Raw genomic sequence first — 6,060 nt, forward strand, 5'->3', positions numbered from 1 at the left:
TCATTCCTCAAACGGTTGCCTCTGGCGCCATCTTCCACTGCGAGGAGCAGCCAGCCGGACTTGCACGGATGCTCATGTGGGATGCTGGGGTCATAGGCAGCGGCTTAACCCACTGAGCCCCGACCCCAGCGCCTTGCTGCTCTCACAGGAGCTCCTGAGAGAGAGAACACCACAGGAGACTCACCAGCACGGCTGTGAGGATCCCACTGGGCTCAGGAAAAGGAGAGAAGATCCTGGCAGGGGAAGGAGAGCGAGCAGGGCTCTGGGGTGCCCGGGAGGCGCTGTGGTGGGAGGGAGCAGGACTCCAGGCAGACAGGCCTGATGGTCGGGGCAGGTGGAGAAGCAGACACAGCCTCCTTTGTCCAGAAGCAATTCCAAGAGCGCCCTCTCGTGGCCACTGAGGCTGAGCGTTCAGAGGAGAATCCTGCATTTTCCTCCCAGCCAAAGGAGCAGAAAACGGATTGAGATTCTAGCCTTAACCGTGCCACTAGCGCACAGGCTTGCTTTGGGCGATCCATCCCCCTCTCGGCCTGTGTCCTCATCTGATCGATAAGAGAACTGGGTGACATGGATGTTCTCGCAAATGGAAGCGCTGACTGCAGGCCAGCCCTGGGCTAAGCTCCCTGCACGCGCCACCTGGGCCATCTCCAAGGCCATGCAGCCGGTGCCACCTCGCAGAAGCAGCAGCTGAGGCTCAGAGAGGTTGAGTGGCTTATCCTTGGCCACACAGCTGGTGAGGGGACGAGCCACGACTGGAAGCCTCATCTGTGATACCGTAGCCTCCCTCCCTTCCTTCCCCATGGTGTATCTCGCGGTCTCCAAGGTCCTTTCCATTTCTTTTTTTTTTTTCTGACAGGCAGAGTGGACAGTGAGAGAGAGACAGAGAGAAAGGTCTTCCTTTGCCGTTGGGTCACCCTCCAATGGCCGCCACGGCTGGCGCGCTGCGGCCGGCGCACCGCACTGATCCGATGGCAGGAGCCAGGTGCTTATCCTGGTCTCCCATGCGGGTGCAGGGCCCAAGCACCTGGGCCATCCTCCACTGCACACCCGGGCCACAGCAAAGAGCTGGCCTGGAAGAGGGGCAACCGGGACAGAATCCGGCGCCCCGACCGGGACTAGAACCTGTTGTGCCGGCGCCGCAAGGCAGAGGATTAGCCTAGTGAGCTGCGGCGCCGGCCTTCCTTTCCATTTCTGTTTGTGGTCCAAGGTGTCTCCTGCAGATATGAGAGTCACAAGGGACTTCTGAGTCCTGGAGTTGAAGAGTCAGCTGACAGGACTCTCGGGCCTGGACCAACCTCCTTTACAAAAGGTTCAGCCTGTGCAGAAGAAATCCCAGCCACCACTCAGTTAACCAACAAAGCCGTTTTCCCTGGGTCGGCTGCTCAGCAAGGAGAATGAAGAAGGCATGATTGCTTGAAAACTAGGTTGAACAGAAATTTCATCAGAGACATTTCCAACCCTGCACCTGCCCGCTCTAAGCTTGCTGCTCCTGAACAGCTCAGCTGTTCTGGAATATCATCCACTCATCCACCCATATATCCATCCATTTGTCCGTCCATCCATCATCCATCCATCCATCATCCATATATCCATCTATATATCCATCCATCCATCCATCCACCCATCCATCATCCATCCATACATCCACCTGTCCATCCATGCATCCATGCATGCATGCATCCATCCATCCATCCATCTGCCTGTCCATCCATTCACTCATCTCTCCATGAAACATCGCTGAGTCCTGAGTCACTGGTGCTTTATTCTCAGAGCTCCTAATTGGATACGATGAATCTCAGACCAAAAAGCACCAACTTGTGTTGCATTGCTAACCATGCAGCTTGGAACAACAGACATCTGTTACCTCCCCCAGGTCCGGTGGGTCAGGAACCTGGAGGGTCTGACCCAGGAAGTCTTGGGCCAGGGTCTCTCACAAGGCTGCAGCTGAGATGTTGACAGGGGCCAGGGGAGCTGCTGCCAGGGCGACTTGCTCATGTGGCTGTCAGTGTCAGTTCTTCCCTGGCTGCTGTCGAGTCCTCTCAGTGCGTCATCAAATGGGCCTCTCCTCTGGGTGCCTGTGTGGCCTCACAGCCTGGCAGCTGGCTTCCTAACTAGTGAGTGACCCAAGAAAGCCAAGAGCAAGCCGCCATGCGTCTTTGGAGCAAGTCCCTGACACTGTCCATGGTCCCTCGGCTTTCTTCTCTTCATTGGAAGAGAGATGCTAAATCCAGGTCACTCCCAAGGCTCCTCTTCTCGAAGTAGCACCAGTGCACACAGGGAAGGCACCTCGAGAGAGGGGAAGCAGTCAGTTTTTCCTGGAAGGGGAGAGTGAGGCAGGGAAATGAACCTGAGGGAGCTGGCTTCTACCTCCCTGCCTCAACGAGACCTCGAATCCTTCCTGGGCCCTTTCTGGGTCCCTGAGTTGTGGAAATAATCACACTCACAGGAGAGCAAAAGTGGCCACTGCAAGAGAGTGACCGCGGCCACCTGCAGGTGGAGGCGGTCAGAGGCAGGTGGGGTGTGAGGAAGGAAAGGGAGGCTCTCGGTGTGCCCTGGGTGACAGTCCTGGCCTGGGGCAGCTAGGGCTCTGCCCGATCCTGCCATCTTTTGTGAGGGTTGGGGACCTGGGACTTCTCTGGTTGGTGCTGAGCTGGAAGCGGGTACAGACAAGGAGGGAGCCGGCTGTGCCCAACCAGGTTCTGGCTGTTCTGGGCTCGTTGCTTCTGGGCTGCTGGTTTGGCTTCCTGAAAGATCCCGTGGGCAGGGTCCTGATGTCCCAGGTGGGCTGCCGTCGTCCTGCTGTGCATCCAGGCTGTCAGGGTCTTCTGGAAACCAAGGTGGGCTGGCTGAAGGCTGCGGTCCTCGCTGGCCTCGGCATTCCAGGAAGCTGGCTGGTCCAAGCCAGAGGTACAGCCTTGCTGACCTCAAGTGGAGTCCGCTCCCGGGGGTGCCCCCAGGGAGCCTCGGGGTCTGGGGAGCTGGGCTCACCGTGTGCCGAGCTTCTCACCCAGAGCTGTGACTTCTGCTGTGGTTAGGGAGATCACTGCCCCTCAACCCAGAATCCAGATGCCTTTGAACTTGGAGCTCCGTGAGCTGAAGCCCTTGAGCACTGCCTTCAGCCTCAACTTGACTGGCCCCACTCACCCCTCGGAGCCATCCGCCTGGTTCCAGAAAGTTCAGCAGAGTCACTGGCCTTACCCCCATTTTACAGATGAGGAAAGTGAGGGGCAGCGTCGCCTGCCCGAATTAGCAGAGCATCTTCCCTTTGACAAGCTCCGGGGTATCCCCCGTACACTGGGCGCTGGAGCACCATCCAAGGACACAGCTCAGCCTCAGGCTGGGGCCGAGGCAGGAGCCCTGTGGCATTCGCAGTCACCTGTCTTCATGGTCCTGGCGTACCCGGACCCTGTCCAGGAGCTGGGGAGCAGGATGCCTGGGGCAGGCTGGGCTGGCCCATTGGCCAATTATGCAAACGCTCTCCCCCCATAGCAAAACATGAGACATTTTCAGAAGTGTGTTGTGGGCTGGGTTCCAGACAGACTTGGGAGTGGAGTCCAGGAAATCAGCGCCAACATGGGAGAGGAAGAGGCGCTCCAGGCGCTCGGCGTGGACTGCACTGGGAAGCCGGGAGGCGCAGGGACTTGCCGGCCACCCCGGACCTCACCTTCTGCTGTGGTTACACCGATTCCAGAGCCCGGCACCTCTGCCACCCTGGCCTGTGCACCAGGACCACAATGCCGGCCTCCGAGGGGTCCCTTCTGAGAGGCAGCTGTGTGGTTCTGAGCACGTCAGGGCTCAAGGGGAGGTAGACCCCAGCCCCTGGCGCTTTCCCTTGCATAACCCCACCCCCCAGGGGCAAGGGCTCCTCTCGGATGGGGAGGGCGCCAGGAGGCTCGTCAGGTCCTGGGGACGCACCTGCTGCAGTCTTGTTGGGCCTCCTAAAATGCCTCAGGAGACCACCCGTCTACTCCATGTCTGGTTTACCTGTTCAGTCCATCAGTCTTCAAGCATTTATTATGTGCCTACTGCATGAGAAAGCACATGGGGACTCAACCCTGCGCCTCACCTTACGTCACTCTCTCCCTGCAGCCACCCCCCCCCCCATCATCCTGACCTCTCATTGTCTCCACTCCCAGGAAGCACTGACGCCCTTGCTCTCAGCCCAGTACCTCGGTGACTGCTGCTGTCACCGCTGCCTCTTGCCCCTGAAACAAGCCAGGATGAGCCCAGCGTGGTGGTGGGGGGGCTTGGTTCATCCTCTCTCTAGCTGCTCTGTTATTTAACCTCCCTGAGCCTCACTTCTCTCATCTGCCAAATGGGTCCATCACAGAGGGTGGGCGTGGGGGGAAGATCGACCGCTCCACGAGCCTGGCCTGGAGTCAAAACTCCATCATCTGTGTCTGTTGGGTTGCACTGACCCACTTTCCCCAGGGGGTGAGAGGCGTGGGTCCTGCTTGTAGCTGCAGGAGCTTGGAGAGGTCACCACCCTTCCCTGGGGCTCTGTTCCCACCCCCCGCCATGAAAATGGCAGGGACTGAATTTGGGGCCCACCAAGCTTTGCATCTGCAGCTTCCCATCCTGTGAGTGAACTGCACTCATCTCCACCCCCACCCCCCAGGGCAGGCAGCACTAGCCGAGCACCGCATTCTAACTGCCGAGAGCCTTGGAATCTTTCTGGGGGCACCTGCCAGCCTTCACCAATCAACTCTGAGTTGGCAGTTGAGATTAAACGGACTTTTCACTCTTGGCTGAAGCCTCGGTGGGGTGAAGAGACGCAACAGGAAGGCGCTGGAGGACTTGGCTAAGGTGACACCGCGGGGGCCGGGGAGGGCTGGGACGGGGGCGGGGGGAGCTGTCCCTTTGGGACTGCCATGCCATGTCCATCACATCGGCCCCTCTTTCCGGGGAGACGCGCCCAGGTAGCTCACCTGGGCAGCCTGACATGGAGCCCAGTGGAGAACGGAGGGGAGGGGAGGGCTCCGACTGGGACGCAGGCAGAGTGTCTGTGTCTTTCTCATGGGGGGCTCTGAACCCCACGTCCACCGTGCCGTAGAACCATAAGCGAGAGGAGCCCGGGTTCTCCGGCCGGGAGCATTAGCACCAGCTTGGACTGGCCTCCGGCTTTGCCGGCTCTGGCGGTGGTGTGGTGGGCGAGTCACCTTCCAGTCCGCAGAGCAGGGAGAAGGGCGATTTCCGTCTGGTGGTGGAGTTCACTTCGCCAGCCTTTAGTAAGAGGCTGAGGTTCCACGCACCAGGCTGTCGGCATCGGTACACCCCAGTGCCTCAGCATCCTGCACATAGGCGGTGCTCGTAACAGCTTTGGAACCAAACCCTTGCGCTTCATCCGCTCCCAGTCACCGTTCTGGAGACAGAAATGGAGGCTCAGGCAGGCTGAGTGACGCGGGCCAAGTTGCAGAGCGGGGAGGACCGGCCGTCCCCACCCCAGGGGCTCCTGCTCCCCCCGAGAGGCGCCACGATCCACACTCACCCTACGGTGGCCAGGCTCACTGCTCCGTCCCTGAGTGGAGGGTGTGGAGTGGAAACAAAATATGGGAGACCGGAAAGGAGAAACAGACAGACCCAGAGTGGGAGCTGAGGACTAGCACAGCTGCCAGACACAAACTCAGGGAGGAGGCGGGCGGACTGACGCCGCCGCCAGCCCACGGACGGCGCGGCCACATGCAGAGCTAGCAAGCCACCCCTGCACTGCCTATGTTTTCCGGGGCCCGTGGAACGTGGGCCACAGTGGGCGTCCTTTGGGTGACAGAGCAAACCTCAGCACATGTGAACGAATTTACATTGACCGGGATAAAAAAAGTTGAAATCACTAACAGAAAGAGAGCCCCAAAGTTTTCCAAACACATAGGAGTGAACACAGCACAGAGGCAGGCGTGTGGCCCAGGAGTCGGGACCTCGCCTGAGACCCCTACATCCTTATCAGCGTGCCCTGCTCCGTTCCAGCTCCCTGCTAACCTGCACCTGGCAGAGGGCGGCGATGGCCCACGTGCTTGGCCGTCTGCCACTCATGTGAGAGATCCGCCCCAGGTCTCAGCCTGGCCC

General features: G+C 59.5%; 1 protein-coding gene and 1 long non-coding RNA gene across 4 annotated transcripts in view; one reads left to right on the forward strand and one right to left on the reverse strand.

The window, feature by feature from the left end:
• Positions 1–1,748: 1,748 nt before the first annotated feature.
• On the reverse strand, positions 1,749–4,675 carry LOC127488745 (uncharacterized). Of its 2 annotated transcripts, XR_007916537.2 has the most exons (4): positions 4,552–4,671; positions 4,115–4,205; positions 3,916–4,025; positions 1,749–2,315 (listed from the first exon to the last, which is right to left on the reverse strand). It is a non-coding gene; the product is annotated as an uncharacterized lncRNA (long non-coding RNA). The 2 variants fall into 2 exon arrangements; XR_007916536.2 differs by having other exon boundaries at positions 1,749–4,025; positions 4,552–4,675.
• The window catches only part of FAM181A (family with sequence similarity 181 member A), an 11,511-nt gene continuing 10,113 nt past the window's right edge, over positions 4,663–6,060 (forward strand). The window contains exon 1 of one of the 2 annotated variants that reach the window (XM_008271899.4): positions 4,663–4,806. The gene's annotated coding sequence lies outside the window, so the exon portion shown is untranslated. The remainder of the gene's footprint in view (positions 4,807–6,060) is intronic. The other variant, XM_070065560.1, reaches the window with a different exon arrangement.

The sequence above is a fragment of the Oryctolagus cuniculus genome, chromosome 20 (genome assembly GCF_964237555.1).
Source record: "Oryctolagus cuniculus chromosome 20, mOryCun1.1, whole genome shotgun sequence".
NCBI lineage: Eukaryota > Metazoa > Chordata > Mammalia > Lagomorpha > Leporidae > Oryctolagus > Oryctolagus cuniculus.